Source organism: Miniopterus schreibersii (genome assembly GCF_964146895.1).
Source record: "Miniopterus schreibersii genome assembly, chromosome: 7".
Taxonomy (NCBI): domain Eukaryota; kingdom Metazoa; phylum Chordata; class Mammalia; order Chiroptera; family Miniopteridae; genus Miniopterus; species Miniopterus schreibersii.
The window spans coordinates 40,460,270-40,472,915 of NC_138108.1; the positions used below are offsets into that span (position 1 = coordinate 40,460,270).

Here is a 12,646-nt window from a genome sequence, read left to right on the forward strand (position 1 = left end):
TGACTAAGTGAAGACCCAATCTAATCATATGAGTCTTTAAAAGTGGAGGATCTTTCCAAACTGTGGTCAGAGGGAGATGAAACATTGCTGGTTCTGAATATGGTAGAAGGGAGTCACAAGCCAAGGAATGTGGGTAACCTCTAGAACCTGGAAAAGGCAAGGGCACAGGTTCTTCCCTAGATCCTCCAGAAGGAACCAGCCTGCTGATGCCTTGACTTTAAGCAAGTAAAGATTTTGGACTTCTGATCTCCAAAACTGTAAGATAGTAAGTCTGTGTTGTTTTAAGCCACTAAGTGTATGATAATGTGTTATAGCAATAATAGGAAACTAATACAACATGCATATTATGGTGTAGGACGCAAATAGTGCAGGACCCAAAACGCCTACCAAGGGTTCACTGATTCTGAATTGTACATAAAAGGTTATGGTAAGGCCAGGTTCCTCTCAGGAGGAACATCACCCAGGGAGTCTCAGTGAATGCCTGTCTACCAGAGTTGGGAAAGTGCTGGGGAGGCAGAAGGTCTACTCATGTTAAGCCTCACTTTGGTCATGGGTACATGCTGGTTCCTGGCATAGGGAGAGCTACTAAGGATATCCCTCATGGTGCCACTCCTAAGTGATCTAGTTTGCATGCCCAGGATAGAGCTGTAAACTCTAAGTGACTTTGGAATACCTTGTGAGGCTTATAGAGAAACTAACTCAGGGGTGGGTGGAGTTGTGGTAATAGCTCACCTGGGACTGTAAAGAAAATGGAAGAGAACTTCAGGTCTATAATTCTTGAAGCTAGGCTGCTGCAGGGACTTTGGTGACAGATAAGATCTATATGTGGCCTGAGAGCTCCCCAGGCACAAACCCTGCTTCCATTTTAGAATGCTAACCAATGGGGGCATTACATCGCACAGATGAGAGTCCATAGGCAATGATTGTAGGAGAAAAGGGGATTTGTGGGGCATCTAAAATGGCAAGGCCTCAGATTTTGGGGTTATCTAGGGTGGAAAGAATTTATAAGTGGCAGAAATGAAAGAATGCCAGGCTGTGCCTTTTTACTGAGAAGGCAGACTTGCAGGAAAGAACGGAAAGTAATGAGAAAGGAAAGGGCCAGCCAAGGCAGCTAAACTGACCTTACCAGTTCTGACTCACATCCAGAGGCCCATCCTATCCAAGACTAATCTACAGTGACAGCAGTAACCTTATAGTAGACAGCAGGGAAAGCTATTACCGGTGAGGGCCAGAATCATCCCTTGAGCCCACTCAACTATCAGATTTACTTGGTGGGAGGAAAATAGGTCTTTCCACAAAGGGTGGAGCTATTCATGAAGCCCAGGATAGCCTAACAGAAATCATACCTTTGAAAATAGATTATTTTATGTTGACAGAAATACATCCTTTGCTGGGACGATGGTCAATTGGACCATTTGAGCATATGGAGAGCATCCTTAAGGTTTGGCTTTGCAAGTGCAAGTAATTGCACCCTACCAGTTAACAGCTGGAAAGTTATGGCTGGGAACTTATTCTCATCAGCTTGAGGTGGTATTAGGATCCTACATGGAGGCCCTATGATTCTGATTAGACAGACTAGAGTGCACAAGTGAGCCAAGTCAACACACATAGGCAAAGCTGAGTGTCAGACTCAAACCTCAAGACAGGCAGAAGACAGTAGATAATAGACATTCATAAAGCAGTACAGCTGGAGCCCAGTTCCATAGTTGAGCCAAGGACCTAAGGAAGTAGGTGGGTATGGGAGGCCAGAGCAGGGGTTCAGAGATGGGACACCTAGGAATTTTATCAAAAGATTACTTTCTTTGAGGTGGTTGGTTTTTTATTAGACTTGACATGGAGCTGTAAAATGACTTTTATTCAAGGGCATCTTAAAGGTCCTGCTAGACATTTGACAAACATATGATAAGTATCTCTCTCCTAGACATTTGACAGGCATGCGCTAAGCATACCAACAGCATGATTACCAGTCATTAGTCCACAAGTCCTGCACTTGCTCACTCTTTCCAAGGCTTAAGGCCTTACTGTTTCAGTATCTCTAGGGGAAATATACATTCACTTTAAGATAATTTATATTTCCATTAGCTGATACTGCTCTGCTATCTTCTTTGACATTTCATAGATTTTTACCTCTTCATATAGTCTTATTTTACTTTATTCTGCATTGAGAATTTTTTATTTAGACTTGGTAGCAGGAGCTACAGAAGTATTCTCCGTGTTGGACAGGAACTTTCTACACTTTGAATCTAGAGTGGGGCTCTAATAACATACAAGAATTTGAAAAATGGTGCAAAGAATAACAATGTTAAAAGACATTTAACTTTTAGAAAAAAGTATGGGTGAATATCATTATGACCTTGATGCAGAAGATGATTTTTTTTAAAAGACACCAAATGCATAAACTATAAAGGAAAAGATTAATAAAAAATCATTTCTTAGGAAATAATATCTCTGAAGAAAGAGGAACTTGATTGTTTCTCAAAAGCTGAAGCTTTAAGAGATGGTGAAATGAGTGCACTGGGGTTTGCTACATAATCCACAATACAGTAACTGTACTGGCTTAGTTGTTGAATGTGTAAGAAAATTACTTCATCCAGCTTCACCCATAACATGAACTTTCTGACTGTGATTTGATAATGGCACTATAGTGAAGACATGGTATTCATATATATATGAAATAAATAGAGTGATCAGCTTTGTTTTGGTTTGGTTTTCTCCATAAAGGGAAAACCAAAAAGAAACAGGTTTCACATGAGGAAGGCTGTCCTGATAGGAAAACAGCTATTGAAATGGATTTCTGAAGGAAGTTGCCGGACTCAGTGTGCCCTTTTTCCTATAATGAGAAGACATTTCTCTCCACAGAACACCGAGACTCTAGAAAAATGAAAAAATGTTCTACCTTCCTCTAAGGCAATATTCCTGCCTGCCCTTGAAACAGATGTATAATTTCTGGTTTATTCCCTAGAGCAGCTCTTACCTGGGAATTTGCATTAAAATTATCTACAGAATCTGGGGGGGAAAAATACAATCCCAGTGATGTTGATTTAGTAATTCTGACTTGGACCCTGATGTCTGTATTTTTAAAAATTATATTCTCGCCCTAGCCTGTTTGGCTGAGTGCTTAGAGGGTCAGCCCGCAGAATGATGGGTCAAGGGTTCGATTCCAGTCAAGGGCACGTACCTTGGTTGCAGGCTCGATCCCAGGCCCCGGTCGGGGCATGTGCAGGAGGCAACCAATAGATGTGTCTCTCTCTCACATCGGTGTCTTTCTCTCTCTCTCCCCTCCCTTCCACTCTCTCTAAGAAATCAATGGAAAAATATCCTCGGATGGGGATTAACAAAATAATAATAATAATAATAATATTCTTCAAGAACAACCATGTTAAAACCTAGTGTCCAGGCCTCTTTCTGACTTGGTCTGACAAATGCTCTTGTACTTCCCAATTCTTAAGTTCTCTTTCGTGTTTCAACTTTTTGGAATGGTTCAGGGAAAGCTTGCATGGAAGTTAGGGTAACAGGAAAGTCTAAATAACTTTTAGAATTTTAGGAGCATTTAAATATTTGTGGAATTAATTATTGGGACACTATTTATCATATTTAGTCTATGTCACAACCAATGATGATTCCTCCATGATTTACTCTGTTTCAGCCTTTGTCAGTCACAAAAATCAATCTGATTTTTCTGCTGCCATATAGACTAGCATTCTGATACTTCCTGGTCAGTTATATTTGTTATTTGAAGAAGCAGACTAAAAAAAGAGCAGGTGTTTCCATTTTAAGTGATTCTTTAAATATAGAAACTTCACAAACTTGTTTAGCTGGCATTCCAAGAATTAGTAGGTCAACAAATATTTATGAAGTGACTACTATGTGCCAAGCACTGTTCCAGGTACTAAAGATACTATGGAAATTGATATAGTGCCTGCCCCTTCAAGGAGGGAAGGAGATTGGAACTTCTGAAATATATCCTCTACTGGAAGAATGCTTCTGAGGTCTGTGGTTGATTGTTATGCAGAGGATGTAATAGCTTATTTTGAGCTAGCTATTTACTCAAAAGTTCCACCCATGTGTTGTTGTTTTTCCACCCGTGTTTTAACTAGAATCAGCTAAAATCTTACTCCAAAGTCAAAATTAAATCTGGGGCTTTCTCCACTTCCTCTTTATAGTTTACAAAGTTGGCTAGTTTTACAGTTTCTCTTCTTAGAGATTGTTCAAATTACAAAATTCTCCACATTTAGAAGATTCTTTGTTTAAAGATTTCCTATTACATAAACTTGTGTCTGAACACATTTTTAAGTAAACAAACTAGTAGCAAAAATGGGAGTATTTTGTTTGTTTTTCGTGTTCCTGTTGTCTACATTTAAAAAAAAAAAAAATGTGGCCAAAATGAAACCACAAGTAGTAAGAAGCTATATCCATCCTGAAACAAACTGGATGGGCCACCAAAGTCATCATGCTTCTATTCTGTTGTTTCTGCAAGCTATCTTATCAAAGTCATTGATTTAACTTTCAGTTTCATAATCTAATTCTGGCTTCATTGTTTTTCTGCTTAACATCTTCATTTTTTTACTTTAAATAATTTTTTCTTTTTTTTTTTTTAAATATATCTTTATTGATTTCAGAGAGAGGGAAGGAGAGGGAGAGAGAGAGATAGAAATATCAATGATGAGAGAGTCATTGATCGAGCCCACAACCCGGGCATGTGCCCTGACCAGGAATCGAACCCTGATCGCCTGGATCCTAGGTCCACGCTCAACCGCTGAGCCACGCCCGGCCGGGCTAAATAATTTTATTTTTCAATTACACTTGACATACAATATTATATTAGTTTCAGGTGTATAACTCAGTGGTTAAACATTATATAACTTGCTAAATGATCATCCCAATAAATCTAGTACCATCTGACAATAGTTATTACAATATTGTTGACTATATTCCCTATGCTGTACTTTATATCAAAATAATCATTCTGTAACTACCAATTTGTACTTCTTAATCCCCTCACCTTTTTCAGCCAGTTCCCCAACTCCTCCTCCCACCTGGCAACTGTCAAAATGTTTTCTGTATCTATGAATCTGTTTCTGTTCTGTATGTTCATTTTTTTTTTTCGATTCCACATATAACTTCACATATGGCATTTGTCGTCCTCTGTCTGATTTTTTTCACTCAGCACAATACCCTCTAGGTCCATCCATGGTGCTGAAGGTAACTAGATTTTATTCTTTTATAGCTGAGTCATATTCCATTGTATATATGCATTTCTTCTTTATCCACTCATCTATTGATGGACACTTAGGTTGCTTCCATGTTGGCTATTGTAAATAATGCTGCGATTAACATATATGGATTATATGTCTTTTCCATTTAGTGTTTTGGGTTTCTTCAAATACCCAGAAGTGGTTTTGCTGGGTCCTTCTTTGTCTTTTGTTATATAGCCTTTATTATAAAGTCTGTTTTGTCTTGTATATATATTGCTATCCCAGCTTTTTTTGTTGTTGTTTCCATTTTCATAAAATATCTTTTTCCATCCCTTTACTTTCAGTCTGTGTGTGTCTTTCGATCTGAAGTGAGTCTCTTGTACAGAGCATGTTTTGTTACCCATTCATCATCTATATGTCTTTTGATAAGAGCATGGCAGGCCTTACAAACTCAGAGACTGAAAGTAACCACATAGGATAGTCAGAACATAAAAATTCCAAACTAAAATCAAGTCATGGTGTTAGTCAAGTCCTAGGGCTGCAGCTTCCTTAACAAAAATCAATCTTGACCTTAACTGAGACTGTCTATTGTCTTTTGGCATCTAACACAACATATCTTTGAAATATCAGAGTAATCTCTTATTCCAGACCTCTCAAGGCACAACCATAGCACCATAACACAGAACCCTTCATTATTATCTTGTTTCTTACATACCATCTATATGTTGTAAATGTTAACTATCCTATACCCACCAATGTAAAAGAAGTCGGTGTCTCTCCAGTTTACTTTTTATCTAATCACAGATTCCCCTCCCCCTTTGCTTCCTGCCACCTCTTTAATCTACCACCAGTGGATTTCAGGTAACCCTCCTTAGTCTCTTCCTTTTATTCTAATGTATAAAATAAGTTGTAAAAAGCTCTGGAGCATTTTCTCAATCTGTTGAGATTTTGCTTCTCAGCAATTGTTGTCAGTTTGACTCATATAAACTCATAAAAGTTTTTTAAAAAATTGGCTCACATGAATGAGAAGTCCACAGGCAGACTGGATTCAGGTGAGGCTTGATTCTACAACTCAATTTGTCATCCAGGATCCATTTATTTCCTTCTCTCTGCCATGCCTTTCTCGGTGTCTGCATCATTCTAAGACTGGTTACTCTCATGGTCCCAGGATGGCGCCCAGCATCTTCCTCTTGCCCAAAAGGAAAGAGAATCTCAGCATTCTCAGCAAAAGTCCTAAGAGTCATTGTATCAAACTGCCTTAGAGCTTATGCCCACCCTGACTCAGTCTTTGAGTCCAAAGGGATGGAATGTACTGACTGGCTACCTAGGTTATATCACCTCTGAAGGCAGAGTGAAGTCAACTTCTCTAAATGTATATGGTTTCCTAAAGAGAAATTGGTTCTGTTGGGAAGGGGATAGGAGTTTAAAGAAACTAAGTAACTTAAAGAAATTTGAAATTATATTAGACCTATTCAATTTAAGTATATATATGCTGCCAAAGCAAGCCTTAGACATAGTCAAATAAAAAATTTTAAATTAATCACTTTTACTACTTTATCTTCCTCTTATTTACTCATCTTTTATTAGACTTTATGAATGGCTTAGAGTTCCTACTTTTTCAAATAAGGTTATCCTCAAATTTCAATAGAGAATACTTGATAGGTACTAAAAATTATGATATAGACCTATATTTATGGATAAAAGTTAATTATATATTAATGAAAAAATGTTGCTAAAAATCATGTCTATTTATGATGCTATTTTTCTTAGTCTATATATACATAGAAAAAATGATACATATAGTAAAACGTTATCAGTAAGTGTTGATTTTCACTTTCTTCATTCCTTTCTGTATTATCTGAATATAGGGTGGAGCAAAATAGGTTTACAGTTGTATGTCAAACACAGAGTTTATTCTTGTATTATTATTTAACTTTTGTATTATTTTTCATACATTTATAAACCTACTTTTGCCCCTTCCTGTATTTTATAATTATTTATTACATTCACAATAGTTAAAAAAATTAGAAACTGAAACTGCAATTATGGTATTAGCCCTAGTTTAGTGATGTGGCCTAGCATAAATGACTCCATTTTGGGCCTGTGATTTTCTTTTTAATAATTGAGAACAAAGCTGAAATGAGAACAGGAGCAGGATGCATGACTTTTCTATAGTTTCCGTTTCTTACCATTTTTCTCTTGCCTAATTTTCAGATCCTTTTATGGTAGGCAGTTAGACAGACATGAGCACAGCAAGGACAGCAGGCCAGGTACAGAAGGTCACCAGGGCAGACAGCCCTGGGTGCCTATAAAAGGACAATTGTATTGTGGGAACTCGTCCCCAGGGTGACCTTCCCTTCCCTAGCATATCGCTGGTCATGTGGTTTGGACCCCTTGACCTTTCCTCCTTATAGGTAAGTCTAGGCCTCAGTTGTATTTCAGTTCCAAGCCCAGAAAAGCAGCAAAGCAAGATAGACAATGCCATGGCTGACCTCAGGACAAACTGCACTGAATAATGACCCCCTGACCTGGTGCTGGCCAAGCAATAGAGACCACAATCCTGAAAGAACACACCTGGAAACTGCTGAATATTCTATTGAAATCTTTCCCTGGGACCTTCCCTAAAAACTTCACCCTTAAAACCCTTAGGATGGAGGACCCAGTTGCTCTCCCTCCCCAGGAACACCCCTATGCCTTTCCCTTCCCTCTCCCCCTTACCCCAGGTGCTTTACCACTACCCTCCTCACTCCCAAGCTCCAAGGGCCCGTCTCTTGCCGCTATAACTTGTTCACTAGGCCTGTTTCTTCTACAAATTACTTCTTCTACCTCTGTGATTTTATAGATAAATGTTCTCTCATAGTTGGAGTCTTGGCTCTGGAATTCTTTCCCAGCCAGAACTCAAGTACTGAGGCTGCTGAACCCAGGTTTGGTCTGACCCCACCAGTCTAACACCTGGGGCCATTCCCGCTGCCCACGACACTTTAATCAACCCTTAGTTTACTGTGATTTGTCAAGTTATATTCTTGTATCTTTACACTAAAACCACCAAGATGATAGGAAGACACTGAAGTTGCGAGACAAGAAAGTTAAAAATGCAAAGCAAACTAGAGGCTTCACAAAGGACAGATGGAGGTAGGTATTAAGTGGGATCAGGTTATAAATATTTTTAAGTTTGAAATAATTTTAATTCCAGAAGACTAATTTAAATACAGGATTCCTTCTGGTTTCAACACGGAGCTCTATACAGTAAGTCCTCACAACAGTCTAGATAGGTTCTTGGAAACTGCAAGGAGACATGTAACAAGAACAATTTTACCACAGACAAATTAATATAAGCAAGAGTTTAATTCTTAGCCTTTCATCAAGGCTATAACACACTACGTGAAAGAAAAGGCATTATTGAAGGACCTGCACTATATGGGGCCCCTTCATTTCAAGCAGCTCTGGAAATTTCCCACCCATACCACCAGTGTCCTCTTGGTAGGCCCAGGGGATATGCGTGTCGTTTCCCCCACAACATCAACACAAACAGTCAGGGCCTGGGAGCTTATTCTACATCAAGCACAGTGCTAAAGCTTCACGGACATTGCAGTCTCTGGTTTAGGAAAGTCAAGGTCACATTGCCTTCGGAATGTGGAAGGCGGGATTCTGACTCAGGTCTGACTCTTAAATCCTTGCGTTTAAACTCTGTGCTATAAACAGGACCAGGTTAACTAAGAGAGGAACTGGCGGACCGCACGAAGCTGGGGTTAGGGGGAAAGACGAAAGGCCAGTGCAGCCGAGTGTAGGAAAAACGAGACTAGAATTACCGACTGCGGCCGCCATCTTGCAGGAGCCAACCGGCCCGCAGTCCCGCCGCCCGAGTCCCGAGCCTGGGCCTGGACCGGGGGCGGGGCCTGGGCCGGGGGCGGGGCCGGGTTCCCAGCGCCCCGGCGTCCCGGCGGCGGGGGCGGAGCGTGAGGGCGGGCGCGGAGGCTGTGCGGCTGGGAGGCTCGGGGCGCGGGGCGGGGCCTGAGGCGGGGCGGGGCCTGAGGGCGGGGCGGAGCGTGAGGGCGGGCGCGGAGGCTGCGCGGCTGGGAGGCTCGGGGCGCGGGGCGGGGCCTGGGGGCGGGGCGGGGCCGGGGGCGGGGAGGGGCGGGGCCTGGGGGCCGGCCCGGAGGCTGTGCGGCTGGGAGGCTCGGGGCGGGGCGGGGCCTGGGGCGGGGCGGGGCGGGGCCTGAGGGCGGGCCCGGAGGCTGTGCGGCTGGGAGGCTCGGGGCGCCGGGCGGGGCCTGGGGGCGGGCCCGGAGGCTGGGCGGCTGGGAGGCTCGGGGCGCCGGGCTGGGCCTGGGGGCGGGCCCGGAGGCTGTGCGGCTGGGAGGCTCGGGGCGCCGGGCGGGGCCTGAGAGCGGGGCCGGGCCCCAGGGCGGGCGCTGGGCGGAGCTGACCCCGCCACGGCTTTTCTCTGTATCTCACTTTCGTGGAACGTGACTGAGCTCCTGCAGTTGGCAGCTGGCAGCTGGCCGCTCTCTGCGAGAGGCGCCGTGGGTGGGAGATGACGGTGATTTCCTCTCTGCTTGGCCCACTGCGAGCATCGACTCCCTTCTTCTCGCGGCCCCGGGGCTGCAGACGTAGCAGGTGAGATGCGCCCCCGCTGCTCCCGCCCCCCGGACCTGAGTAGGTGGGCAGCGCCCAGCCCTTGGCTCCTAGGCCCGCAGCCCACCGCCTGCGCCTGCCCGCCTCTGCCCCGCAGTGCCCACCCTTAGGACGTGTAGGGCCACCCGGGAAGGCTTTGGTAGGGGAGGGGGCGGTTTGCTTGTCCCCTCCGGAGACAGAATTGCCATTCCCTAGTTTGAGGAGCACTTCATTCCACTCTGTCATTCTCAGGCTCTTCCCTTTATCCCAAGGGTGCCCCCAGTATCTGCCCTCCTGAGAGCTTCTGCCCATGTACTTGGAGAGTTGCCCCCAATTTTCCCCCTTACCCCTTTTTAGAGCATGTCAGGCACTATGAGGCTGTGACTCGCATGCCCCGGGGAAGCTGAAGGACCAACTTTTTATCCCAGCCACAGACCCAAGCTGCCTTTCCACTTCCACTGCTGCCTGCCTAGGCACTGGGTGGTAGCTGTACTCTGGGCGGCCTATATGGTTAGCGACACCCCACACCCTTCTCTCCGAGGGCCAAAGTCTACCACCCCTGACGATAAGGGAAGAGCAGTGCGCAGTGCTCCCCACGCTGGGTTTCTAGGGAGGACATTTGGTCCCCTACAAGTAGGTGGGAGTGGGTGGGTGGTGTGACTGTTGATGAGGAGTGCTTTCATAGTACCACACTGTGTTAGGCTTTTCCCATGGGTAAAGGATTTGGGGTGTTTGAGAAATAGACAGCCTAAGAGTTTAAAGTGTGCTCTTTGAAGTTAATCAGAACCCTCTTCTCCGTTTTTACTTAATAATATCAATGACAATTTTAGTGGTTTTCTGATGTTATCTAAACAAAATATGAAGTATCCTGAAGTGGTTTGTATATAGCATTTGGTCACTCCCTGCCCCAGTGAGTGGTTAGTGTGTTCTTTTACTGACAGATCAGCTTGTTTGTTCGTAACAAGCTTTGTTTCAGTGAGATGAAAAGACTGGATGTAACTTTTTAAAAAACTTCCATTATTGCAGTTCCGGTTTATTTTAAAAGAATGTTTTAGAAAACATATTTTCCCCCCATGGGCCAGGGGTGGGGGAGGAGATTAAGATAAGATAAAGCCTTATATGTCCTTTTTGGTTATTTTCACTTTCCCTAAACTAGTAGGTATTCCTTTTATAATGTTGAGGAACATTAAAAGAAACCTCATGGAGAGGGGCAAATTACTTTTCAGTTTTTCTCTTTAATTTTCAACTAACTGAAAGTTAAACCTGGGCATTACTACAACTATTTGACCATCACCTTGAGAAAAATGACGAGCTCTCCCTTCCCTACTAACAACTATTTAAGATCAAACTAAATTAAATTGAATTCCTTTTCATTGTTTGGTATAAATAAAAACAGATAAACTTATGACCCATCCTGTCCCTCTATTTTAGGTGAAAGACCTTCAATACCAAATATTGTTTGAAGAACTGGCCTAGGACAATGAATTATATTTAATTTGTCATTCTTTTTATTATTAGGGCTAAAACTCCTAATAGCAATTGCTACCTTTTTTTTTTAAATTTATTATTGACACTATTACAGATGTCCTCCATTTTCCCCACCTTTTCCCACCTCCGTCCAGCCCCTGCACCCCCTTCCCAGGCCTTCACACTATTGTCTGTGTCCATGGACTATGCATATATGTTCTTTGGCTAATCTCTTCACCTTCTTTCATTCAGTCCCCCTATCCCTCTTTCCTCTGACTTCTGACCTCTGACCTCTGTCAGTCTGTTCCATGTATCCATGCCTCTGGTTCTATTTTGTTCATCAGTTTATTTTGCTCATTAGATTCCGCATATAAGTGAGATCATATGGTATTTGTCTTTCTCTATCTGGCTTATTTCACTTATAATAATCTCCAGGTCCACCTATGCTGTCACAAAAGGTAAGAAGAGTTCCTTTTTTTTTTTTTTATAGCTCCGTAGTATTCCATTGTGTAAATGTCCCACAGCTTTTGTATCCACTCCTCTACTGATGGACACTTGGGCTGTTTTCAAATATTTGCTATTGTAAATAACACTGCTATGAGCATAGGGGTGCATATATTCTTTCTGATTGGTGTTTCAGGAATCTTAAAATATATTCCCACAAGTGGGATCACTGGGTCAAAGCTACCATTTCTTGACATCCTACTTTGTGATAACTACTGTGATAAGCTTAGTATAAAATTTCCAGTCACAATATTCTAAGGAGATTTTTACTCTTAATTTTATAGTTGAGGAAGGTAGGGGTCTGAGAGGCTAGGTAATTTGCCCAAAAAGTTGATAAGAGATAAGGCCCAAAATTGGGTTCAGGTCTTTTTGACTCTTTTCACTGAACAACCATTAGAGTAGTTAAAACTCGTGATTTAAAAAATATTGGAATACATTGGTAATGCGAATCTGGTACAAATAAGGGGTAATGAGCAGTATCAGTTATTAATACTCCAGGCAAAGAAATATGTATAGGGAACTTTGGAAAAAATAACAGAAGACTGAGCTAGTTTATCACCTTATTCTTTAGCACTGACTTTTAAGGGCTCTAAAAGTTTAACACCTTTGTTTGTTTGACAGCTCCTACTTCAACTATGGGTACCTGTACCAACCAGTAATTTTCCCAGGATATAATTTGACGCTTACTTACTAAACTTCAGGTATGTAAATATTGTAGATTTTGTGTATATTGACCACTCCTGTCTAATCCTAGTAGAAAAGTACTTGTTCTGATCTAGATTAAATGTAAGTTTTTAAATGGTTCCATTTATACCAGGGTAGCACAAAGAAAATTATCTCGTTCACACCCCTGAGTATCAATTGTT

General features: G+C 42.3%; 1 protein-coding gene and 1 long non-coding RNA gene across 4 annotated transcripts in view; one reads left to right on the plus strand and one right to left on the minus strand.

The window, feature by feature from the left end:
- Positions 1-9,075, minus strand: part of LOC308560004 — a 41,245-nt gene extending 32,170 nt beyond the window's left edge. Inside the window, exon 1 of the long non-coding RNA XR_013999239.1 lies at positions 9,005-9,075. This is a non-coding gene — a long non-coding RNA (uncharacterized lncRNA). The remainder of the gene's footprint in view (positions 1-9,004) is intronic.
- Positions 9,076-9,544: 469 nt separating this feature from the next.
- Positions 9,545-12,646, plus strand: part of GPR155 (G protein-coupled receptor 155) — a 49,614-nt gene continuing 46,512 nt past the window's right edge. For all 3 annotated transcript variants that reach the window (XM_081142611.1, XM_081142610.1, XM_081142609.1), the window contains exons 1-2: positions 9,545-9,812; positions 12,402-12,481. The gene's annotated coding sequence lies outside the window, so the exon portion shown is untranslated. The remainder of the gene's footprint in view (positions 9,813-12,401; positions 12,482-12,646) is intronic.